Below are 26,730 nucleotides of genomic sequence, written 5' to 3'. Positions count from 1 at the left end.
GGTGTAGATATTTCCAACTTTATAGAGATGGCGGTGTAGATATTTCCATGTTTATACAGATGGCAGTGAAGATATTTCCATGTTTATACAGATAGTGGTGTAGATATTTCCATGTTTATACAGACATCGGTGTAGATACATCCATGTTTCTGAAGATGGCGATGTAGATATTTTCATGTTTACAGAGTTGGCGGTGTAGATATTTCCATGTTTATACAGATGTCTGTGTAGATATTTCCATGTTTATGCAGATGGCGGTGTAGATATTTCCATGTTTATAGGGATGGCTGTGTAGATATTTCTATGTTTATAGAGATAGCGGTATAAATATTTCCATGCTTATAGAGATGGTGGTGTAGGTATTTTCATGTTTATACAGATAGCGGTGTTGATATTTCCATGTTTATAAAGCTCGCGGTGTAGATATTTCCATCTTTATACAGACGGCAGTGTAGATATTTCCATGTTTATACAGATAGCGGTGTAGGTATTTACATGTCTATAGAGATAGCGGCGTAGATATTTCCATATTTATACAGATTGCGGTGTAGATATTTCCATCTTTATACAGATGGCGGTGTAGATATTTCCATGTTTATACACATGGCAGTGAAGGTATTTCCATGTTTATACAGATAGTGGTGTAGATATTTCCATGTTTATACAGATGGCGGTGTAGATACATCCATGTTTCTGAAGATGGCGGTGTAGATATTTCCATGTTTATAGAGATGGCGGTGTAGATATTTCCATGTATATAGAGATTGCAGTGTAGATATTTCCATGTTTATAGAGAAAGCGGTGTAGGTATTTCCACGTTTATAGAGATAGTGGTGTGGATATTTCCATATTTATACAGATAGCGGTGTAGGTATTTCCATGTTTATACAGATGGCGGTGTAGATATTTCCTTGTTTATACAGATAGCGGTGTAGATATTTCCATATTTATACAGATATCTTTGTGGATATTTCCAGGATTATACAGAGAGCGGTGTAGATATTTCCACGTTTTACAGATAGTGGTGTAGATTTTTCCATCTTTATACAGATAGCGGTGCAGATATTTCCATGTTTACACCAATAGCTGTGTAGATATTTGTTTATACAGCTTTCCGTGTAGATATTTCCATGTTTATACAGATAGCCGTGTAGATATTTCCATGTTTATACAGATAGCTGTGTAGATATTTCCATGTTTATACACACAGCAATGTAGATATTTGTATGTTTATAGAGATAGCGGTGTAGATATTTTCATGTTCATACAAACAACAGTGTATATTTTTTCATGTTTATGGAGATAGCGGTGTAGATATTTCCATTTTTATAGACATAGCGGTGTAAATATTTCCAAGTTTTAACAGATAGCGGTGTAAATATTTCCATGATTATACAGATAGCGGTGTAAATATTTTCATGTTTATAGACATAGCGGTGTAGATATTTCCATGTTTTTAGAGATAGCGGTGTAAATATTTACATGTTTATACAGATAGCCGTGTAAATGTTTACACGTTTATCGGGATAGCGGTGTAGATATTCCCACGTTTATACACATAGCGGTGTAGATATTTCCCCGTTTATAGAGATAGCGGTGTAGATATTTCCACGTTTATACAGATAGCAGTGAAGATAATTCCACTTTTATACAGATTGCGGTGTAGCAATTTCCAAGATTATACACATATCGGTGCAGATATTTCCACGTTTATACACATACCGGTGTAGATATTTCCATGTTTATACAGATAGCGGTGTAGATATTTCCACGTTTGTAGAGATAGCGATGTAGATATTTCCACGTCTATACAGATAGCGGTGTAGGTATTTCCACATTAATACAGATAACGGTGTAGATATTTCCAGGTTTATAGAGACAGCGGTGTAGATATTTCCATGTTTCTACAGATAGCGGTGTAGATATTTCCATGTTTATAGAGACAGCGGTGTAGATATTTCCATGTTTATACAGATTGCGGTGTAGATATTTCCACGTTTGTAGAGATAGCGATGTAGATATTTCCACATCTATATAGATAGCGGTGTAGGTATTTCCACATTAATACAGATAACGGTGTAGATATTTCCAGGTTTATAGAGACAGCGGTGTAGATATTTCCATGTTTCTACAGATAGCGGTGTAGATATTTCCATGTTTATAGAGACAGCGGTGTAGATATTTCCATGTTTATACAGATTGCGGTGTAGATAATTCCATGTTTATACAGTCAGTGGTGTAGATATTTCCATGTTTAAACAGATAGCCGTGTATATATTTCCATGTTTATACAGACAGCGGTGTAGATATTTCCATATTTTACAGATAGTGGTGTAGATATTTCCACGTTTATAGAGATAGCCGTGTAGATATTTCCATGTTTATATAGATAGCTTTGTAAATATTTCCATGTTTATACAGATAGCTGTGTAAGTATTTCCATGTTTATAGAGATAGCGGTGTAGATATTTCCATGTTTATACACATAGCGGTGTAGATATTTCCACATTTATACTTATAGCGGTGTAGATATTTCCAGGTTTATAGAGTTAGCGGTGTAGATATTCCCACGTTTATAGAGATAGCGGTGTAGATATTTCCATGTTTTTAGAGATAGCGGTGTATATATTTCCACGTTTATAGAGATAGCGGTGTAGATATTTCCATGTTTCTAGAGACAGCGGTGTAGATATTTCCATGTTCATAGAGATAGCGGTGTAGATATTTCCATGTTTATAGAGACAGTGATGTAGATATTTGCGTGTTTATAGAGATAGCATTGTAGATATTTCCATGTTTATAGAGACAGTGGTGTAGATATTTTCATGTTTATACAGATAGAGGTGTAGATATTTCCATGTTTATAGAGACAGCAGTGTAGATATTTCCATGTTTATACAGATAGCGGTGTAGATATTTCCATGTTTATAGAGATAGCGGTGTAGATATTTCCATGTTTATAGAGATGGCGGTGTAAATAGTTCCATGTTTATACAGATAGCGTTGTAAATGTTTACACATTTACAGAGATAGCGGTGTAGTTATTTCCACGTTTACAGAGATTTTATGAAAAGTTATTTTATGAAGACCAAACAAGTCATTGGGGTACCTACCTTATGTCATTTTTTACATTGAGGGTGTTAAAAATACCCCTACCCTAACAAAAACCCTGACATATAAAGCCAGGAAAGGCCATGCAATAAAGGATTCTTGGGCTTGTATGCCTGATAACAAAAACTTATCACAGAAGACTGCAAAAAACACAATCTTGCACAAAGCCCATTGCAACTTTGCACACAACAATGCTTTTGAAGGATATTTGCCCAACAACTGCCTGTCCAACCTGTGCCTGGCATCACCTTTGTTATTGATCTTTGTAGCCAAGGATAGTCATTTCCAAATGATCATATAATCTTCCTCATTTTTTCTTTTGTCTTCCTTTACCTCCGTGAATATGCATATAGTTTACTCTGGCTTGCCTGTTTCTATTGCAAGGCTCTGTTTCCAAACGAATATCTTTTTCTTGTGGAGAGCCTCTCTCTGTTTGTTATTTAGGTGGATAAGAGAAATGTGAACATTTGAGAGCTCAGGTAAAAGGCCTTAGTCTACAGTGAAACTTTTTTGCACCCTTAGATGCTTACTTCCACTACAACTTGCAGGTGGGCCTTGAAAAGTTCTTGGAATAAGTTTGAGCTTTGGTCTTCTCCGATTCATTTAGCATAGCTTCTCAAAATGTGGTCCCTGGACCCACAGCATCAGCATCACCTGGAGATTGTTAGAAATGCAAATCATCGGGCCTCATTCCAGACCCTCAGCTGGAAACTCTAGGGGCATGGCCAGACCCTCTGTAGCTGAACAAGCCATCCAGGTGGTTTTGATGCAGCTAAAGTTTTGGAACAACTAATGTAGCCCCATTTGGAAAACTTGGCTCTACAGGCCTCCCTAGCTGGTAAGCTGCTAGCATTTTTTGTTTCTTTGTTTCTTTGTTTTGATACAGGGTCTTGCTCTGTTGACCAGACCGTGACCTCCTGGGTTGAAGTGAGGACTCAGCCTCCTGAGTAGCCGGGACTACAGGTATGTGCCACCACCATGCCCAACTACTTTTTGTATTTTTTTTTTTGTAGGGATGGGGTTTTAGCCCAGGCTAGTCTCAAACTCCTGGACTCAAGCAATCTGCCCACTTTGGCCTCACGAAGTGCTGGGATTATAGGCATGGGCCACCACTCCTGGCCCAAAGTTCATATTTTAACTAGTAACCTAAATTATTTTAAAAACAAAATTCTCCTTGGACTCAAACCAGGTCAGAGTGACATGATCATGTGCCTGTTTTGTGCAGGGTGAAGTGAGATTATTATCTAGGAAATAGCTGAAATGTCCTGAGGGTGACAAAGAGGAGCTGTGTTTTCAGCCAAATATCAGAACCAGGGCCACTGCCTGCCACTGAACCCCAGCGGGGACCCCTACTTTGTGTTTATCTGTGGTGGCTACGCTTGCACACCTGGGTGGGAACCCCGAGAATGACTCCAGACTTTTCCAGGGACTGCATGCCAGGGTATTTTTACAATTTATGTGTAGACTTTGTTCGGGTGGAAAAGTTATTTTATGAAGACGAAACAAGCAATTGGGGTACCTACCTTATGGCATTTTTTACATTGAGAGTGTTAAAAATACCCCTACCCTAACCAAAACCCTGACAAATAGAGCCAGGGAAGGCCATGCAAAAAAGGATTCTTGGGCTTGTATGCCTGATAACAAAAACTTATCACAGAAGACTGCAAAAAATACAATCTTGCACAAAGCCCATTGCAACTTTGCACACAACAATGCTTCTGAAGGATATTTGCCCAACAACTGCCTGTCCAACCTGTGCCTGGCATCACCTTTGTTATTGATCTTTGTAGCCAAGGATAGTCATTTCCAAATGATCATATAATCTTCCTCATTTTTTCTTTTGTCTTCCTTTACCTCCGTGAATATGCATATAGTTTACTCTGGCTTGCCTGTTTCTATTGCAAGGCTCTGTTTCCAAACGAATATCTTTTTCTTGTGGAGAGCCTCTCTCTGTTTGTTATTTAGGTGGATAAGAGAAATGTGAACATTTGAGAGCTCAGGTAAAAGGCCTTAGTCTACAGTGAAACTTTTTTGCACCCTTAGATGCTTACTTCCACTACAACTTGCAGGTGGGCCTTGAAAAGTTCTTGGAATAAGTTTGAGCTTTGGTCTTCTCCGATTCATTTAGCATAGCTTCTCAAAATGTGGTCCCTGGACCCACAGCATCAGCATCACCTGGAGATTGTTAGAAATGCAAATCATCGGGCCTCATTCCAGACCCTCAGCTGGAAACTCTAGGGGCATGGCCAGACCCTCTGTAGCTGAACAAGCCATCCAGGTGGTTTTGATGCAGCTAAAGTTTTGGAACAACTAATGTAGCCCCATTTGGAAAACTTGGCTCTACAGGCCTCCCTAGCTGGTAAGCTGCTAGCATTTTTTGTTTCTTTGTTTCTTTGTTTTGATACAGGGTCTTGCTCTGTTGACCAGACCGTGACCTCCTGGGTTGAAGTGAGGACTCAGCCTCCTGAGTAGCCGGGACTACAGGTATGTGCCACCACCATGCCCAACTACTTTTTGTATTTTTTTTTTTGTAGGGATGGGGTTTTAGCCCAGGCTAGTCTCAAACTCCTGGACTCAAGCAATCTGCCCACTTTGGCCTCACGAAGTGCTGGGATTATAGGCATGGGCCACCACTCCTGGCCCAAAGTTCATATTTTAACTAGTAACCTAAATTATTTTAAAAACAAAATTCTCCTTGGACTCAAACCAGGTCAGAGTGACATGATCATGTGCCTGTTTTGTGCAGGGTGAAGTGAGATTATTATCTAGGAAATAGCTGAAATGTCCTGAGGGTGACAAAGAGGAGCTGTGTTTTCAGCCAAATATCAGAACCAGGGCCACTGCCTGCCACTGAACCCCAGCGGGGACCCCTACTTTGTGTTTATCTGTGGTGGCTACGCTTGCACACCTGGGTGGGAACCCCGAGAATGACTCCAGACTTTTCCAGGGACTGCATGCCAGGGTATTTTTACAATTTATGTGTAGACTTTGTTCGGGTGGAAAAGTTATTTTATGAAGACGAAACAAGCAATTGGGGTACCTACCTTATGGCATTTTTTACATTGAGAGTGTTAAAAATACCCCTCCCCTAACCAAAACCCTGACAAATAGAGCCAGGGAAGGCCATGCAAAAAAGGATTCTTGGGCTTGTATGCCTGATAACAAAAACTTATCACAGAAGACTGCAAAAAATACAATCTTGCACAAAGCCCATTGCAACTTTGCACACAACAATGCTTCTGAAGGATATTTGCCCAACAACTGCCTGTCCAACCTGTGCCTGGCATCACCTTTGTTATTGATCTTTGTAGCCAAGGATAATCATTTCCAAATGATCATATAATCTTCCTCATTTTTTCTTTCGTCTTCCTTTACCTCCGTGAATATGCATATAGTTTACTCTGGCTTGCCTGTTTCTATTGCAAGGCTCTGTTTCCAAACGAATATCTTTTTCTTGTGGAGAGCCTCTCTCTGTTTGTTATTTAGGTTGATAAGAGAAATGTGAACATTTGAGAGCTCAGGTAAAAGGCCTTAGTCTACAGTGAAACTTTTTTGCACCCTTAGATGCTTACTTCCACTACAACTTGCAGGTGGGCCTTGAAAAGTTCTTGGAATAAGTTTGAGCTTTGGTCTTCTCCGATTCATTTAGCATAGCTTCTCAAAATGTGGTCCCTGGACCCACAGCATCAGCATCACCTGGAGATTGTTAGAAATGCAAATCATCGGGCCTCATTCCAGACCCTCAGCTGGAAACTCTAGGGGCATGGCCAGACCCTCTGTAGCTGAACAAGCCATCCAGGTGGTTTTGATGCAGCTAAAGTTCTGGAACAACTAATGTAGCCCCATTTGGAAAACTTGCCTCTACAGGCCTCCCTAGCTGGTAAGCTGCTAGCATTTTTTGTTTGCTTGTTTGTTTGTTTTGATACAGGGTCTTGCTCTGTTGACCAGACCGTGACCTCCTGGGTTGAAGTGAGGACTCAGCCTCCTGAGTAGCCGGGACTACAGGTATGTGCCACCACCATGCCCAACTACTTTTTGTATTTTTTTTTTTTTGTAGGGATGGGGTTTTAGCCCAGGCTAATCTCAAACTCCTGGACTCAAGCAATCTGCCCACTTTGGCCTCACGAACTGCTGGGATTATAGGCATGAGCCACTGTGCCCGGCCCTGCCAGCTTTGTATAAGCTGAGGAGTTTTTAAAAATACCTAGAATCAGGGCAAACCCCAGACACTTAAGTCAGATTCTCTGGGAGGTGAAGCCCAGGCACTGGTATTTTTAAAGTCTCTACAGATGGTTCTAATGTGCTGCTAAGTTAGAGAACCGCTGATCTAGACCAGGCCTTTTCAAACTTAATGTGCACGTGAATTACCTGGACCTTGTTAAAATGCAGATTCAGTCTGCATAGGCCTGGGGTGGAGCCTGAGCTTCTGCATTTTTAACAAGTCTCTAGAGGATGCTGCTGCATCTGGGCTGCTAACTACACTTGGAGATAGGAGGTTCTGGAGAGCAGAGGAAAGAGCATGAACCATAACCTAGGGGCTGGTAGTCCTGACTTCCGAGCCAAGGTTTGCCTTTATGTGGCTGGCAACTTGCTTGGACTCCTCCCTCAATTCTTTGGGCCCAAGGTTTGTCCTGCCTCAGAAGGATGTCAAGAAAATTGAGTGAGTAATGGAGAATTGTTTCTTAAAGTGTGTGCAGATGCTCCATGAATTTAGAGAGTATGTGGATGCACATTAGTAAATTTTAATAGTTGTGACCCTCTTGTTATGAGTACTTAGAACAAGTAATAATGGCTTTTGATGTATAGTAGTAAGAAAGCTTCCTTTTAAAAGGCGTGTATTTAAGTTTCAAAAGTGGGTCTATTTAAAAATATATGAAATAAATAATAGTAGAGGTAATTGACAGATCAAAATTAGGAAGGCAGGATGAGAATGACTCAAGTTTGGGAAATGCTGAGAAAGCAGATGCCCAAGGTCTATGAAAACTTAAAAAAATAGGTAGCACTAGATTTTGATTGGCTGAATGAGATGATGTGTTTGATTATTTATGGGGTTGGCATTTGGCAACATGCACTGGGTGGCTGGGATCACTGTTTATTAAAAAATATTTGAGTCTCCACTTTGCACTAGATACTCTTTTAGTCTCTTGGAAAAGGGATTGGGGGGCAGGCAGGATAAAAACAAATCATTTATGCCCACAAGAAAATTGCAGGAAGATAAAAGTCATGAAATAAACTCTATGCTTCTAATTTAATATATTTTATAGATTATGAGAAAAAAGTTTTGCTCACTATCAGCTAGGAAAGCTGTCTTAGCACAACCATTCATTCTTGCACAAATCAAAATCAAGACGAGCCAGATTTAATTTAATATTTTTTCACAGATTATGAGAAAAAAGTTCTAATTTAATTTTTTTATAGATTATGAGAAAAAAGTTTCGCTCTCTATCAGCTAGGAAAGCTGTCTTAGCACAACCATTCATTCTTGCACAAATCAAAATCAAGATGAGCCAGAAAGCTCCATTCTGACAGCTTCTAATGGAGAAGCTACATTTACTGGACATGGGGAAAGTTGCTGGGCTCTAAGGACTGTGCATTTCTTGAACTAGATAAATGGTCTTGGTGTAGCATAATACCAAAAACTTCTTGTCGCAGCCTGTAAGGACAGAACTCAATCAGCCTGAAAAGGAAGTCAGTGACTCCGACTCAACACAGGAATGTTCTGTGATTCCTAAAGAAGGATGTAGGAGTGTGGCACAATTCAACCACAGTCTGTGGCCCTGTGCCTCTGCCTTGACATGAGTGGGATTTCCCAGCTGGTCATTTTCTTCTTATCTAAGACATTGGGAACAAATTACTTGACCTCCTCTGGGCTTCAGTACTCCCACTCATCAAATTAGAGGACTGGGCAGTCGCTAGGCTCTCTTTAGGCATCATATTTTAGTTTCTGTGATTTTAAATTTGAGAAGGGGTGTCTAAGGGAGAATACATAGGGGAGGGGGAAAGGCTTAGTAAAACTGTAGTTAGACACTGAATTTTTAAGAATTGCATTTTGTAATAATACCTTTACCTAATCAGGACTGACAATCTTACCTGATGACAGCACATGGAGGAATGGCTGCATTCAAAAATAAAAAAGTGAAATAAAACAAGACCTTATTTGAACTTAGCAATAATGCTGATTCCTCTTTTTGATTTGAGGAGGTTATAGCTGTTGTAAATGCTTGAATTGGGTCTGCCCAGGCAAAACAGAGTCAAGAGTCCATGTCGGATGAATTTTAACAATGTAGACAATAGAAAGGGTTGCTTAAACTGCCCCTCTTTTACCAAAACACATTTACAAATGAAAGAACAACACTTCCATTTTTTAAAAACATTTTTTGAGATGAAGTCTTGCTTTGTCACCCAGAGTGGAGTGCAGTGGTGCGATCTTGGCTCACTGCAAACTTTGCCTCCCGGGTTCAAGTGATTCTCCTGCCTCATCCTCCCGAGTAGCTGGGACTACAGGCGCCCACCACCATTCCTAGCTAATTTTTGTATTTTTAGTAGAGACAGGGTTTCACCATGTTGGCCAGGCTCGTCTCGAACTCCTGACCCCAGGTGATCTGCCGACCTCGGCCTCTGAAAGTGCTGGGATTACAGGCGTGAGCCAACAGGCGTGGCCAAAAAATTTCCATTTTTAATTGCAGGGTCTGGGGAATTAAAATGCATCCGTAATTTCTTGCATCTCTCCGCTCGGGCTTGCATGAATGCAGAGGGATGGGGAGGACTTCTTGAGGCAAGCATTCCCCTCTTGTCGCCTGCCATCTGGAGAGAGAGGGCTGTGATTTATCTCACATTAATCAGGAAGGACCCGATGGGTGGTTGGAGAGGTCTGATGGCTTTGTTGCTCCATGTGGGAAAGAAACGGACAGAGTGAATTTGTGTATGATCCCTAAGGAGAAAGCGTCTTTGTGCTCTATTTCATTTTGACCTGGAGCCCCTGAAAGCAAGCTAGTTACAAGTTGAAATAGGCCATTTCTAAAGTGTGATTTTGTTTGTGTATGAGCCTTGATTACAAAGGGGAAAAAAACCCGCTTAATTTACATACACCACATGTAGCGCAGGATCCCCTGGGCTGTCTTTTCAGGTATCAGGAAACTTTGATGAAAGTCGCTTGCCTCATCTAGGACTCATTTGATATTGTTTAGCAGAGCCTGGTATTAACATTTCCTTCCAACTGTTTACTGGAATCTGTGTGTTCCCTTCAAGTGATGCATACTAGGTGCACAGGCTTCCTGCCACTGTCATCCTAATCTTTCCGTGCAGACAGGAGCAGAGGGGAGAGCGCTGAGCCAGGCCCCAGCTGCTTTTCTTTCCTGACACAGCCCGGCTCCGCTGCACTTCTCAGCTCTTGCTCTAGGTGGTGCTGTTTGACCATTTTCTTCATGTGACCCTCCACTCGGTAATATAAATTCATTTGGAGGATGACCTGATATCAAAAAAAATTCCTTTTGATTAGTAGAATCAACTTGTTCCTTCACACGATACTCTTCCCACTGAGACACATGGAGACAATTCTGACTCCAGGTTTGCAACCTTGAGATTTCTCTCAGATGCAATAAAAAAAAACAAAAAAGCATTTTGAGTGGCACAGTGATGCCTAGTGCATGATCATGTTTGTCTGCTCAAACATTAAAGGGAAACTTGTGGGTTTGAGGATGCCCAGCAGCACGACAGCTGCCAATGTAAATGAGCCGTATAGAGAGAGAGGGGGCGGGAGGGGACTACAAACTTCAGAATATGAGCTGTTCGTTTATAAGTTAAAAAAAAAAAAGTCAAAAGGGAGCCCAGGATGGTGCAATAAAGAGGAGAAAGGAAGATTTTCCTTGCAGCTAATCAGGAGAGTTCATAAGGGCTGATTACATGAGTGGAAGCCTTAAGTTCTTTTTTTTAAAAAATGTGAAAGTTTGCATGTATGTATGTATGTATGTATGTATGTATGTATAGCTTCGTGTATTACCATTATTATTGCAATCAGCAAATGGATTTACTTCCTTTATCTCATGGGCTCCTTCCCATTCACTTCTGGCAGCACATTTTCCTTTCTCCTTCATCCCAGAACATCAAAGAACAGATGCGCTTCCTAACCCTGGCTCCAGGGGACTTTATACATTGTAAACAGTGCACCTCTAACGTGGTTCACCGCTTAGAGAACGTGTGTCCCATTTTAAAACTGTGACTCCTTTATATTTTGCAGTGCTTATTTTAATAAGAGACATTGGACTTGTGACATATTTTTCATGGAGGAGTGAGCTTAATGGTTGAAAGTAATCGATAAACTTGTTTTTCCTCTGATGCCATCAGCCAAGATCCTATGGCAATAGTAAGAGGATGACACTGGGCTGGCACCCCCTCCATAACATATTTGGACCATGTTTCCCCCCCAGAATGCACATGCAATAGCTTTGGTTTGGTAAGAGAGAGATGGTGTACTTGGTTTCCTTCTGTCACACTTTTGGTGAAATGAATTAGACTTTTAAATCAGGAAATTCAGTGAGATGAGTTAGATTTTTACACAAGAGCAGTGGAGGACTTCCAGCTGGTTGGGGGAATGATATGGAAATATCTTGCTAAATCAGGGTCTGGTGGAATGCTGCTCCCCTTGCAGGCTCCTCTTCACAGGGAGCAATCTGTGGGTTGCTTATAGAACAGAGCGAGCAGGAGGCATAGCATGGTCTTGCTCAGGGGAAGACCCGGTGTTCAGATGTTTGTCATTAGGAACTGGGTGTGGGCTTTTTCAAGTTAAACTGAAGCAGCAGTTCTATTAGGAAGAGCCTCCCAGATCAGCATCTTCTGTTTCTGGATACTCTCCCTTTGAAAAGCCAGATTTCAGCAAAAAGCTTTGCTAATGGTGAAATTGCACAACTGAAACCCTATGGGAGTAATGGGAAAGATGGAGAAAGAGGTGGTTATATCATGTACTTCAACAGTTTATTTAGAGGCTGTTGACGTTAGAATAACAAGCCAAGACAAACAAAAATACTCATTTTGGATGAAAATATTGTCTTTTCATGTTATTATAGATAGCTGAGTCCTAAGACTTCTACAGAAACACATTTTCCTAATGAGTGGCTGATTTTTCTGGTTGTGCAAGTAATATCCAAATTATTGTACAAATTTTTGGCTCAGGAGCAAACATTGTATTGCATATTGAGCTAATCACTTGCCCTTTCTAAGGTAAGCCCTTACCTCGGCTTTCCCTTCATCTTGTCATTTCTGTTTGTTGGGTACAGGTTTCCTGTTGGTTCTTTCTGTTGGCTCTGATGTAACATGAATGAAGTTCTTAACATCCTTTCAGACATAAACACAACTTAGCTCATTATTTCTGAGTGCATATAGAGGTTTTCTTGCCCCTGAGACTTTCGTGTCAGACAGCTGGATGTTGCTGTGTTCAAGGCTCTATATGTTGATTTTGTATCCTACAACTTTACTGATTTCACCTATCAGTTCAGTTCTAACAGTTTTCAAATTTTATTTATTTGTTTTTGTTTTTTAAATATTGTATGTTTCATTTTAGAGTCAGGAGGGTAGATGTACAGGTTTCTTAAACAGGTATATTGCATGGTGCTGAGGTTTGGGCTTCTAATGATCCCACCACCCAAGCAGTGAGCATAGTAATCGATAGGTAGTTTTTCAACCCTTGCTCCCACCATCCTTCCCTCCCACGTTTGGAGTCCCTCAGTGTCTATTGTTCCCTTCTTTGTGTTGAGTTCTAACCTTTTTTTAGTGAGGTTTGTAGGGTTTTCTATATATAACAAGATCATGCCGTCAGTAGAGACAGTTTCACTTCTTCCTTTCCTATTAGGATGCCTTTTATTTCTTTCTTTTGCCTAATTACCCTGAGAAGTGGTGTCTGTGGGCATCCTTGTCTTGTTCCTGATGGTAGAGGAAAAGTTTCAACTTTTCACCATTGATCATGGTGTTAGCTATGGGTTTGTCATATATGGCCTTTATTTTGTTGGGATACAGTCCCTCAATACGTGATCTGTTGGGTGTTTTTTTTTTCACCATGAAAGGGTTTCGAATTTTGTCAAAAACTTTTTCTATATCTATTGTGATGGCCATATAGTTTCTATCCTTTATTTTTCTAATATGGTATATTATATGTATTGATTTGCTTATGTTGAACCATGACATGATCATGGTGAATGATTCTTTCAATGTGCTATTGAATTTGGTTTGCTAGGATTTTGTTGAGGATTTTTGCATCTATGTAGATCAAGGATATTGGCCTGTCATTTTCCTTTCTTGTAGTGTTCTTGTCTGGCTTTGGAATCAGGGTAATGCTGGCCCTGTAAGATGAGTTTGGAAGTATTCCCTCCACTTCAGCTTTTTGGAAGAGTTTGAGAAGGACTGGTATTAGTTCTTCTTAAAATATTTGGTAGAATTAATCTGGGAAGCCATCTGGTTTTGGGTTTTTCATTGATAGGAGACATTTTCTTACGGATTCAACCTCCTTGCTTGCTATTAGTCTGTTCAGATTTTTAAATTTCGTCATGAGTCAATCTTGGTAAGTTTTATGTGTCTGGGAATTTATCCATTTCTTCTAGATGATCCAATTAGTTAGTGTGTAATTATAGCTAGCAGTTTCTTAGGATCCTTTGTATTTCTGTGATATTGGCTATGATGTTTCATCTTTCATTTCTGATTTTATGCTCTATTGAAAACATGAGGCATAGCAGGTAGGGGGCACTGGTCAGGACTTGGGGTATAAACTGGCAGATGTTAAGGTGGGTGATTCTGGTTAACTCAGAAACTCCGAAGTCCCGTGTGGAAGAATGAACTGCCTGTACTCACCAAGTAATGTATATCCTTGGTCAAAAAAGATCCAGCTGAGAATGTTGCATGAAGGGACCAAATCAATATTCATCATTATATTGAAAACAAGTCAGATTGGCTGTGGTCTTTTGACAGCAGGTCAGTGGCTAAGTCTATTTGAACAAAGTTAGGGCAGGTTCAAGGGAGAATCCTGAGATCGGTATTCTTTGTTCCATACAAACTTGCCTTTCAGTTTCTTCTCCCCATGCCTCCAGGATGTCCCTGCACGGCCCGTAGGGCCCCCTCCTTCAGTACCTTGCCTTACGAAGGGGAGAAAATGAGTTTTCCAATGTTAGCATATATTTAGCCTTCCAAAATTTTCTATTTCTATTTTAGGGGAGCTCTAGGAAAACAGCAGATTACTCTAAATCCCCAGGTAAAAATCTGAAATGGTGGAATTTCATATGACCAGGAGACATATTTTGGGGCAAGTGGGCTTTTCACAATCACTTGGACATGAAGGCATCTGCTTCTTCTATGCCTAAAATAGTCCTTCAATTTAGTAGTTTAATTCCTCTTCCTCTTTTTCAAATTTCAAGACAATACATGTAGTGACTGAACAATTTGGATCCAAGTTTCACTATTTAACTGCCAGTGTGACCTTGGGCGAGTCACTTAATCTTTTCAAGGCTCAATTTCATCATGTAAAGTAGAAGTACAAACAATCCCTGACTTAGAATATTTTGACTTATGATTTTTCAACTTTAAGATAGTTTGAAAGCAATACACATTCAGCAGAAGCTGTACTTTGAGTACTCATACAACCATTCTGTTTTCCACTTTCAGTACAGTATTCATTATATTACATGAGATATTCAAAGCCCACTTTATTATAAAATGGGCTTTCTGTTAGATGATTTTGCCTAACTGTAGGTTAATGTGAGTGTTTAAGGTAGGCCGAGCTAAGCTATGATGTTTAGTAGGTTAAGTGTATTAAATGCATTTTCAGCTTACAATATTTTCATAAGTTTATTGGAATATAACCCCATTGTAAATTGAGGGGTATTTGTAATAATGATATCTCTTCAAGGAGACTTTGTGAGCCTCTCATAGGAAAATGCATACACAGATGCATATAAATATATAATCTTTCTTTTCCATACATATGATATTCTTTAAGGATATTCAAAAATCTGGGAACAGTTGCCTCCAGGGAGATAAATGGTAGTGGGTTGGGAAACTTTTAACTGTATACGCTTTTGTACCTTTTGCATTTTGAATCAGATGAATGTATAATCTACATAAAATATTAAGATTAAAACATCACCGAATAACTTATCAGGAGTTTGGTGAACATAAGGGAAGGCCTCCTATGGTGGCTGTATTTTATTCAGTGTTGGTCACTGTTGGGCACTTCATAGAGCTTATTTCATTTCATCCTTACAAGCGCCGTAGGAGGAAGGGGCCCCAGAGGGATTCATGGTTAGAATAGCAGAGTAGGAGCATTTGGCAGCTATATTCTGTGTAGGTGATAACTTTAAAGATATTTCTGTTATAAAATGTTTCAAACATACAAAAAATATAGAGAAGCAGTTTTCTATACTTATTAAATATTCTTAATGGGTAGTCACAGAAATTATCATCCAAAGTGGGATATTCCTGAGAGAAAAAGGAGGTTCTATTTATAATTATGGTGGGATAACAAACTTAAGATGAACAGCTCTGGACAAACTGGGTTGTATGGTTCCTGGAAAACAAGGATTACTGTAAATGAGAGTCCCGCCTTGTGCTTCTCTCTGTCCCACCAAGAAAATATGATCTTGATACAGATGTTCATTGTGTCAAGGCAACCATGGCAACCATGATCTAGATACACTGTTCAAGTTTTATGCTGATCCTACCTAGGTATGTCTCAGGAACTTTCCAGAGTTTCCTTTGAGTGCTTCTAAATTTTGCATAAATGGTATGTTGTCCCTTGTCTCTTTTTAAAACCAGTAAGCCATTTTCCCTTCTTTTCCTGGAAAATTAAAGGAACAAAGACCAGGAAATAACAATGTATTAGCTAAGGTTCTGTTGATTGAAAGCAACAGAACCTAATTCTGGCTAGCTTAAACCATGCTAGGATTTAATGAAGAATACTGCAGAATCTTAGATATCTTATGACTGGGAAAGAGGAGGTTCAGGCAGTTCCTGGGATGTCAGCAACAGGTAGCTGTCAATTAACTGCCCCCACACCACCCACTGCTGCCGTCATCAATATAGCACACCACGATGGCTCCCAGCCTCTGTACGTCTGGGTTCCGGTGTTCAAATTCTAGAGACAGCAAGAGAAATCCCATTGAGTCAGGGATCCTTCCCTGGGTCACACTCCCTGCATATGGTCAGAAATGCAGGATTATGTACTAAAGACACAGCTAAAGAGGACCCACTTCACTGTTTTGGGACCATTTGCAGGGGAGGCAAAATTGTGAGCTACTCACTTAAAGAGGTGATAACCATAAGTTTGCAGGAAAAAAAAATTGGAGAACAGAAGGATAACACTATCCTACGGTTTCTTCTGAAAATGGACGAAGGGAACAGCATTTCCATTTGGAAATTCTCTCCTGGCATTTCAATATTTATGGATTCTGAATTCTGAGAAAAATCAGTTGAGAAATTAGGAAAATGGGAAGGAACATTCTAATTTTCCTGTGAAAATTACAGCTTAATAGTCAGTATAGAGAACTTACTGGCTTGAAGAAATGCACTGACTTCAAGTCAAGCAAGATGAGGAAGCACTGACATGTGGAGATGAAAGTTAAGGTGAACAGGACAGGAGCAGTAAAGGAGCCTCAGTCAGACTTTCTTGTATCTGTTGCTGTGTTACAAGTGTGTGTTCATGGCCTTGTCCACTGCTAACAGTGAACCATTTCTGCAAATAAATATTAATGTGTTCCTAGGCATAGTATATGTTTTACAAATCCTATGAGAGGTTTTCTAAGAAATGCCAAGTTTTAGAAACAAAATATACCCTTAAATCGGCAATTTTGACAGTTGCTTCTTTCTAGTGCTATTCATCTTGCCAGGAGATCAGAATGTTATGTTATTTAAATGGTATTGGAGGGGATGATTGATGCCTTGTATAACAATGTCATGTAAACAACGATTAAAGCATTAAGTATTTGTGGTGTTACCTTTCAATCTTTAAAGGACTTTTCTTTAGCATTTATTTTGTGATAACATTCATTTCTTTTTAATGTTTTCTCTATTAATGCTATTGGATTTTATAATCTTGTTACAATATGTTGGCTCCTAATAATAAGAAATAATCATTTGTTATCATATCTCTTTAAAACAGAAGACTACTAAAACTTTTCATATAATCCTGTTACAGAAAAAAAACGACTATTTGCTTGTTATTATAGTCATTTATTATTTTTCAAAAACTTGTAAGTGAAGTGTTATGAAAATCATATGAATTTGGGAATTCCCAAGCATTCTCAGAAATTCTATTTCCTTGTTCCCAAATCCCAATGATTAATATCTGCCAGGAGTCGGAAAACAGTGAAAGGAAGTAACATCCTATGTTGGATACCTGGTAGGGTTAGTGAAGAAACGTTATTGCTGAGCTCTGTGTTACGCTCACGAATGATGCCATTGAGGAAGTCACGCTTGTTGAAAGGAACGCAGATACACAAAGAGTTTTGCTGCTGTCTGTTGGATAAGAACCCCCTGGTCGATTTCAGCTCCTACTGCAAGTTACAAAAATCAATCCAATGATAAATGAAAAGTGCCCAGTGTGCTGGGAAATAACTTATTTTTTGGCTTCAGAGGAAATTTTAGAAACAGTGCCAAGTGAAACGTAAAAACAAACTACGAAGACGTTCATGAATTTCCCTCTGAAGCTGACAGCCGTATTTTAGCAGATGGAACTCCTACTATTAGCCCAACTCTTGGGTTGAAACAGTGTGTCCAGGAAACCCTATGTTAAAATGCAATGTGTTGGGGATATTGTTCCTCTATTTCCTTGAGTTAATTTTCAAATTAGTGTACTCTTGCTTAGCTATGCTCTGAGGGAATGAACAAAAGTTTGGTAAACTCTGATGGAGAACACTGGTCAGGCAGGGCACATAGAATCCCTGGGGATGGTGGTTCCTGGCAAATGGGGGAGGAGGACCTGAGCCAGGCTTGGGCTGGGCTGGAGGAACATGAAGATGGGATCTACTCACAACCCCCAAAACTGAGGGGTCCTGGTAACATATTATTTCACCCTCAGCCATGCAAATTCATTACTTTTATGGATAAGATAGTTTTAAAAAACTAATTTACATTGAAATGTTAAAATATTTATATAGAGATTAGAAATATTTATATAGAGATTATTGGGAATCCCCTCCTAAAGCCAAACATAAAAACTACCAAAAAAAAAAAAAATTCTGTGTAGGCTAAGATTGCAAATGACTGATGGAATGTCATTTAAATTAAACATGGAAAATATATTTCCTCTTTAATAAAGATCTAAATTCTATTCTTTTTAGGAGCCTTCAGAAATGAAATTCAACTATTAAAAAAAGTATAGAGAAGCCTTTAGAAAAGAAACTTTTCTTTTGCTGTATTATATATTAAAGAACTTTGATGAGAATAGTTCTAAAGTGTTTAATAATCGATTCCACTGATGTTTCTAGGTATTGTGGGGAACACCTAGAAATTAAATCTTCATCTTTGGCAGATCAGAGGCCTATTATTTTTAGGTAAAACAATTAAAATCTGCTTTTAATAAATCACAAATTTTGCAAGTTAGCCATTAATAGTAAGTGCTTTTCAAAGTTTGGCCCAATACATGAAAAAGCCAGAAAAACATACCTGCATTAGTTTTGCCCATCACCTTCTTATGCTGGCCTCAGGAGATTTATTAACAGCATTCAATATTTTAGGTAGGCTGGATGTGGTGGCTCATGCATGTAATCCCAGCACTTTGGGAGGCTGAGGTGGGAGGATGGCTTGAGACCAGGAGTTCAAGACCAGCCTGGTCAACCTAGTGAGCCCCTCGGTCTCTCTGAAAAGAAAAAAAATTTAGGTATCCTGTGGCTACCTCCAAAAACAAACTCCAGAGGAACTGAATTTTCTTTTTTATTTCATGTGTTGGGATAATGGCTTCTTTTGCAGTTACTTACGAAGAATTGAAGGGTCAGTAAAAATATTTTTTCATCCTTAATAACATGAATTCTCTAATTTGTGTGTGATATAATGCTAGATATTGTGCCAAAAGTGTTACATAGACGTAATCCATGCCCATTTTCAAAGATAATACTAATATAGAGAATAAGAATCATTATTATTGTAGTAATTATTATTTTAGTAATAGTAGTAATAATCAAAACAATTACATCAAACACTTATTAAACCCTTATTATGTGATAGGTACTGTGTAAGCAATTTCCACATATTAGCTCCTTAAATGTGATCACTAACCCCATGAGGTAGGTAGCATTATGTCCATTTTATAGATGCAGAAACTGAGCTTTGAAGAGGGAAAGCAACTTGCCCAAGGCCATGCAGGCAGTCATTGATAAGGGTGGGGAGCGAGAAGTTGAAGTCTGAGATGTAAGTTCACAGACACGAATACACAAACACGTACAAGATACTCGTATGACATGTGGGGTTGCTTGAAATATGTAATTGACTTTCCCCAGCACCAGAAAGTGTTTGGACAGATTTCAAAGGGATCTAACACTTCCTCAGAGGACTGCCCTACGACATTTTTCCGTGTGCTTTTCTGCCTCTTGTCCTATACTTTTGGCATTTCTTCTGCTCTTAGAGGCAATGAGTCAACAGCATATTTTTAGCACCTCCTGTGTGCATAGAAGTGGCCCCTGACTCAATGGGAGTGTATAACTACCATGGGCCAAATCAGTGTGCTTTCCTGTTAGCCAGGGGATTATAGAAGAACACGCTCCCCTGATTCCAACAGAACTTGCTGCCACTCTGATGTCTTCATTGTAAGGCCTCTAAATGAATGTTCAAGAAATTCATGTTAAAGGCACGTGTCATATGTGTAACTTGTAAACATTTGTGTACTTGTCTCTGTGTCCTTACACCTCAGGCTTCAACTCTTGTTTTTACCTTTATCAATGACTACCTGTGTGCTGTGTGGCTTTGGACCAATTGCTCACCCCCTCTAAAGCTCAGTTTCTGCATCTGTAAAATGGATATAATGCCATATATACATAGATATAGATATACATACACCAATATATATACACACATATATATGTGTGTATATACATATATATATAATATACAAACTGAAATATATAGTTATATAAATATTTCAGTTTAAGTTTCAAAAATCACTGGAGGGTATTTTTATAATACCCTTCAGCAATTTTACCTGCTGCCTTTGCACATTCTGGTGAATTTCTAAATGGATGTCTGATAGAGATTAATCTTTTAATGCATCATAAATAAAAAAGAAAATCACAGAATGATGTAGCTGGAGAGGACCTTGGGGATCTAGTGTTTCATGAAAGATTAATGTCCTTGATCTGTTTGTAAGTGTTTTGGAAAAATCTTCCATGGTCAAATAAAACTTCGCAATGTTGGATTAAAGTTAAATAGGTTTCTTTTTTCCTGAAGAACTTCATAGTCTGTAATATGCTAATATGTTTTGTGAATCTACAAGGAATGAAGTGTTTCAATGCTTATTTTACCCATATTCTCATTTTGGGACAGGCTGGTCAAGCTGAGTCAGCTAGTATATTCTCTAGATGGAGATGATGGCTGATGCCTTTTTGAGAGTAAGAGAGTCCCCAGAGGAAGCAAAGGTATACCAGTTGCTCCATTTCATGCCAAGGATCCTCAGTCTTTAGAAGCTCAGAGAAGGCTGAAAGGCTACTCTAGGCTATCAGGGCTACCATTCATTGTGACCCATGCTACAGAGAAGATTTGAGCTCAGTGCAAAGGAGTGACCAGCCCTTGAGAATCAGGAAAATTTATTTATTCCTGACCTAGTCCACTGAGGACATACAAGGAATGGGGCAGGAGAGTGTCACCAGCTATGGTTACAAGCTAGTCTGATTCTCTTTCATTAAGAAAACTGGTCCCTGTGAGTTTAGATTGGGAAGCACCAGGTTAAAAAAAATTTTAGGCCAGGAGTGGTGGCCACTGTACTCCAGCCTGGGTGACAGAGTGAGAATCTGTCTTAAAAAAAAAAAAAAAAAGTTAAGTGATGTCTTCTGTTGAGGACCTCTCAGAACTTTTAATATGAAAGTGTGCATTGTGAAGAATGGGAGTAGAGTGTACAGGAGTTTTAAAAGCTACTTGGTCATGAACCTCTTGCTTTGTGCAGGATTCGAGGGGCACTAACATTCTGAGGAAAATATTTTGGGAAACATTGATCTAATCCAAACTTCTCATTTTACCAGCAAACAACTGTGGGGCCCTCTAAGTTTTCTTTCTCCATCATTGTGACAAATTCATTGGAATTAATTCAATGAAACCTGGGGTCAGCTTTGAAGAGATTTATTTAGCAGGTAAATCTGTTTTGTACATTTTGAGGGAGTTCTGAGTTTCCATAGTCAAAAACCACAGATCAATTTAACCAACCTTTATGGAATATCACCTATGGCCCAAAGACCCTTTAGCTACAGTGATGGTCTACAAAAATATAAACTGTAATTCTTGCAATACAGGAGATTAGTAATAATGGTAAATATAATGATGATGACACCATGAATAGCTAACATTTATTGAATGCCTTTCTATTAGTCAGGCACTTTACTAAGTATTTTAATCCTCCCAACAATTTATGAGGTAGGGATTATAATAATTCCCATCTTATAGTGAGGACACTGAGGTTAGGAAATTATCCTAGCCTAAATGTTAAGTGTAAGCATGAATAGAAAGGTGTTATCAGCCTATAAGACATTCCTTTATGAGTGATACAAAGTCCTATATAAATTCAGAGAAAAGAAAAGTGGTTTTAGAAATCCTTGATCAGTGAGTGTGAAGCATGTGGTGGCCCGGTTACTGTTTGGTTGCCCATCTGTCCTCCCTCTGGGGATCAGCACTCCCTTACTTTGGAAGAATTGTTCTCCTTTTCACTGTAAGGTTCTTTCTGGCTATGCGATGGGGCACATTGCCTCAAACTAGCCCTGCTCCAGTCTTTGAGAACCTTGAAATTGGAACCAAGGGAAGAGGATTGCCTCTTGAATGGTAATTCTCTAAAATCTAGTCTGAGGTGCTGGTGCCTAATCCCTGGGTCTGTGGAAGGAGCTGGGCTGTGAGAGGGGAGAATGATGTTGATGTCAAGAGAGAGGCAGGTGCTAGGAGCAGAGAGATGGAGGCCTGGAGGGTTTCTGGGCTTCTCTGAGGCTTAGGGTTTAGATCATTGTCTTCATTACTGGAACAAAGGATTTACCATACCTGCTCTTCTGGGAATGAAACTGTCCTGCTTTGCAAAATAAAGTGTCATTAGAAAGAGATCTTAAAAACCCCACACCATAGACAGGTGCACAGATCCGTAGAAGTGTTAAAGTTCTGTGTGTTGGATGCTAAGCCAAGACTCTTAAGTATGTTCTAAAGAGAAACTGGTGTGTGTAGGCTGTGCACTCCCAGGGAGATAAAAAGTTAGGAACTTCATGGGTTGGGCTTGGTGGCTCCCACCTGTAATCCCAGCACTGTGGGAGGCTAAAGTGGGCAGATTGATTGAGCTGAGGAGTTCGAGACCAGCCTAGGCAACATGGTGAAACCCCATGTCTACAAAAACTACAAAAATTAGCTGGGCGTGGTGGCATGTACCTGTAGGCGGGAGGATCGCTTGAGCCCAAGAGGGAGAGGGTGCAGTGAGCTATGATTGTGCCACTGCACTCCACCTGGGTGACAGGAACTTTATGGGGAATGGGATCTTGGAGACTGAGTAGAGACTAGAGGAAAAAAGAAAAAACTACCTCCCCAACTGGCCACACTATTCTTTTAAAAAAATGTTAATTGACAAATTAAAATTGTATGTATTTACGGAGGTATAATGTGATGTTATGATATATGTATACATTGTGGAATAATTAAATCCAGAGAATTAATAGATTCATCACCTCAAAACCTATCTTTTTTGTGGTGAGAACATTTGAAATTTATTGTCTTAGCAATTTTGAAATACACAATACTTCATTGTTAACTACAGTCACCATGCTGTGCTGTAGATCTCAACAAAATGTATTCTTCCTGTCTCAACTAAAACATTGTACTCTTTGACAACATTTCCCCATTCCTCTCACCCCCTCCAAAACACCCATTCTTTATGTTGAAGAGAATGGCTAAAAAGTCCCAGCAGGTTTCAACTGACGGCTTCTGTGGTTGTCCCATCACACTTCAATGTTATTAATAGAAAGGAGAGGGGCAATACATAATTCGGACAGACGGAATGTACCATTGTAACCACTTTCCTGACTTCACAGAAAAAGTCCTCTTGTTTTCATCTGTAAAATGGGAACTGCGTGAATACCATTCTTCTTTTCTTCAGCCTCCAAAGAAAAAACAGATGCAAAGCCTTTTATCAATTGCAAAACAGTATACAATGTGTGTTATTACTCACAGTTGTCTTACTGTGACCAAACACTTTATAAGCCTGTGGCAAGTCAGCCTTACTCTCAGGAAGTGGACAATATTTGGGGAAGGAGAAGCAGCAGGATCTTTCAGGACAGTAGCCTTGGTGGGTCCAAAAATTCCTTGAGCGAAATGGGAGACAAAACTTTCTTCCTGCTTTGGGGTTTATCCTGTTAGTCTTTTCTCTCTTCACTCCTATTTTCTATGGAGAATTTCCTGGTTTTGGAGTTTGGGTGTGTTTTATAGAGGAGGCAGAACATCTTTAGCTCCAGCAGAATGAAAGGATACATGCAAAGGAACCTAGCACAGTATGTGGTACCCAGTTCCCCTTTAACTTGGCTTTATTCATTCACTCCTGGTAGGGCATTAATAAGGGATTTAGCCCCCTCCTATTGAAAACGATTAATTCAGGGAAGAGTTCAGGCAGTGTGGACAGATACAGTGTAGGCCAAGCCTGTTTCTAAGGCAGGAGCTGGGTAGGGAGGGTGAGAAGGGCGAGAAGAATAGGGAAATATGTGTCGTCTGTGTTGCTGCTGTTGCAACCACCAAAACAAACAAACAAGTGAAAAAAAAAAAAAAAAAAAAAGAATTGTCCATACCGGAAAGTGTGCTGTTTTGGAGGAGGCTGGGGAAAGTGTGGATGGCTCGAGTGGGTCCTGTTGGATTGAAGTCTGACAGTGGTGATTCCCTTCAACAAATGGTCGGGGTGGGAGGGTACACACACACACACACACACACACACACCCCACACGCAGCGCCCAGCCTCCGATTTCAGCGCTGGCAGGAGATAACCATTCTTAGCTCGCCTTTCCAGGGTTATTTTTGGCTGAGGCTGTTCGCTGATGGCAAAAGGTTTCAGCCCCCTCCCAAATCCCTCCCCGTGCTTGTTCTAAAGAGAAACTGTTGCGAGTAGGCAGCACACTCCTAGGGAGACAGGGAGACGGGCCTGGCGCCGGAGAGGAACCCGGACTCTGCCCAAAGTCTCGCCACCCGCCGGCTGTTTTCTGGCGGAGGGTGTGCCCCGGAGGGCGGCGATCGCGCGTGAAGGCTGGGGCCAGGCGCGGGTGCAGGCGTCACCGGGGTCGGGCTAGCAGGCCCTGGAATCAGGCTTTTGGGACACCCCGAAAGTGAGTCCAACTTGGGGAGAAACTGAGGGCACCTCGGGCGGTCTGGCAGCAGAGAAGGTGGGAGGGAGAAAACTTTACAGGAAGGCAGAAGCAATCTCCGCCGAGGGAGTCAGCGAGCGGCCGCGCGGAGAGGAGGGGCGGGCGGTCCCCAGGTGTGCGGGCGCAGGGCGCCGACCAGCCGGAGAGGGGGCCCGGGCGTGAGGCGGAGTCCTGGCGTGCGGCCAGGCTGGCGGAGGCCCCTGGCAGCCTGCAGATTCCCTCCGGCCCCGGGAGCCTCAGCAGGACCGGCCAGGAGGCGCCACGGAGGGGGGCCCCATCCCGGTGCTGACAGTGCCCACCGCGCCCTACGAGGACCGGCGGCCGGCCGGCGGCGGGGGTCTGTGGCGACCTACCGGCTTCTTCGAGGGCCAGTGCAACTACCTGCCCAAATTCATCCAGAGCGTGCTGTCGTCCATCGACCTGCGCGACCGTCGGTGCTGCACCACGGTGATGGGCAGCGACGGCAGGTACTTTAGCAGGACGGCCATCGAGATCGTGGTGCAGATGGCCGCGGCCAATGGGGTGAGTGTCCGGATGCCCCTCGCTTCCCACCATGCCGCCGCCATGCCCTCTCCTAGCCCTTGTCCCCATGCTGCCTCCGGGCCCAGCTGGGAGGCCCCTGCCCCGGCTTTGCTTCCTCACTCCCGCGTCCTCACCCTCCAGCGCCCCACTCCCGCCGTGCTCGCAGCCTCCCCGGCGCACCCCGGACACTGGGTTCTATTAGTACCCACCACCCCCAAAAGTCTTGAGTGGTGTCCGTCGTTCCTGGAGCCACTCCGGGCGCCCTGGACTCCTCTCCGACTCTGCACACATCCCGCACCTGCTCATTTTTCTTTCGGACATTCTCTTACCCGGCCCTGTAGATTCCAAGGCAGCTCCCAGTTTTCCATATTGTTCCCAACGCGTTCACTGCCCACAGTCCCCACACAAACTTCTTTCTCAGGCTCACAACATAGTCCCTCTGCCCCGTGCCCTTTTTGCAATAATCTGCCAGTCCCCTAAGTCTTAGCTCTGCCTATTTAACAGTAGTGGTGTCTCAGAACACACACACACACACACACAAACACACACACACACACACACGATCCCTGACATATATGGCAAGAGTAGGCCCTGAAGGTTTTTAATATTTTGGTTCTTTAACCCAGTGGAATTACTGAATGATTTATTTAATTAGGGTAGGGATGGAGTGGATCCATTTGTTTAATGCTAAACAGCCTGAGCTCGCAGTTCCCAGGGGGCATATCTCTAAATGGTCTGAAACGAGGTTTGCAGTGGTTTTCTTAATGCAATTCCCAACTTCTCTCCAAATGCCTTTTGACATTTGACAACATTTCATGCCTCTTCCCCTTTCGCTTTTCATCCTTGTTTTCTCTCCCTTCTCCCATGACCTCGGTAGTCTTCTGCAATCCAGATTCTCAGACTTCGGGTTTTTCTCCCTCTGCCCCTTTCCTCTCTGTCCTATAACTAGAAGCACCTTTTGGCATAGACCCGTATCCCAGTTTCCTCTTTCCCAGGTCCAGCAGCATCTCAAGGACATCTACAAGAGGGATACCTAACTTCAGGGGTATCTGAATGATATGTGGGAAACATCGTCTAAAAAAGTAATTTTATCCTTATTCATGCAACCAGACCCACACTCATAGAACTTTTCTTTAAGGGGAGTGTCTTGCAGATGTATAAATGAGTGTTAACATCTTTAAAGGCGAAACTGAACAATTCCCTGGCATTTGAATTCCCTCCTTCCTTCCCAACCCTCTCCTTTTCATTTTCTCATTTATTATTAAAAACATTTTTAAAGGATCTCCATGCTTCATATTTATCTACTATAATTCCTCCTTCTCGGTGTTGCAGGGATGGGAAAAGAGGATTTTTTTAAAAACACAATAAAAAGCAATTGGGAGAAACAGGGCCAGTGGTGTTGGGGTGGGTAGTGGAATTGTGATTTTTGACTCCCTTAGACAATGATGCTGGATATATGGGGTTTGATTTCTCTCTGGCTCCTCACTTGAGATTGATGAAGTTTGGCTAGAATCAGGGAGTTGAAGAGAGGTTGACAAATGGTCTTTCACTC

The sequence above is a fragment of the Pan troglodytes genome, chromosome 9, assembly GCF_028858775.2.
Source record: "Pan troglodytes isolate AG18354 chromosome 9, NHGRI_mPanTro3-v2.0_pri, whole genome shotgun sequence".
Lineage (NCBI taxonomy): Eukaryota > Metazoa > Chordata > Mammalia > Primates > Hominidae > Pan > Pan troglodytes.
This window is presented reverse-complemented; position numbering follows the sequence as displayed.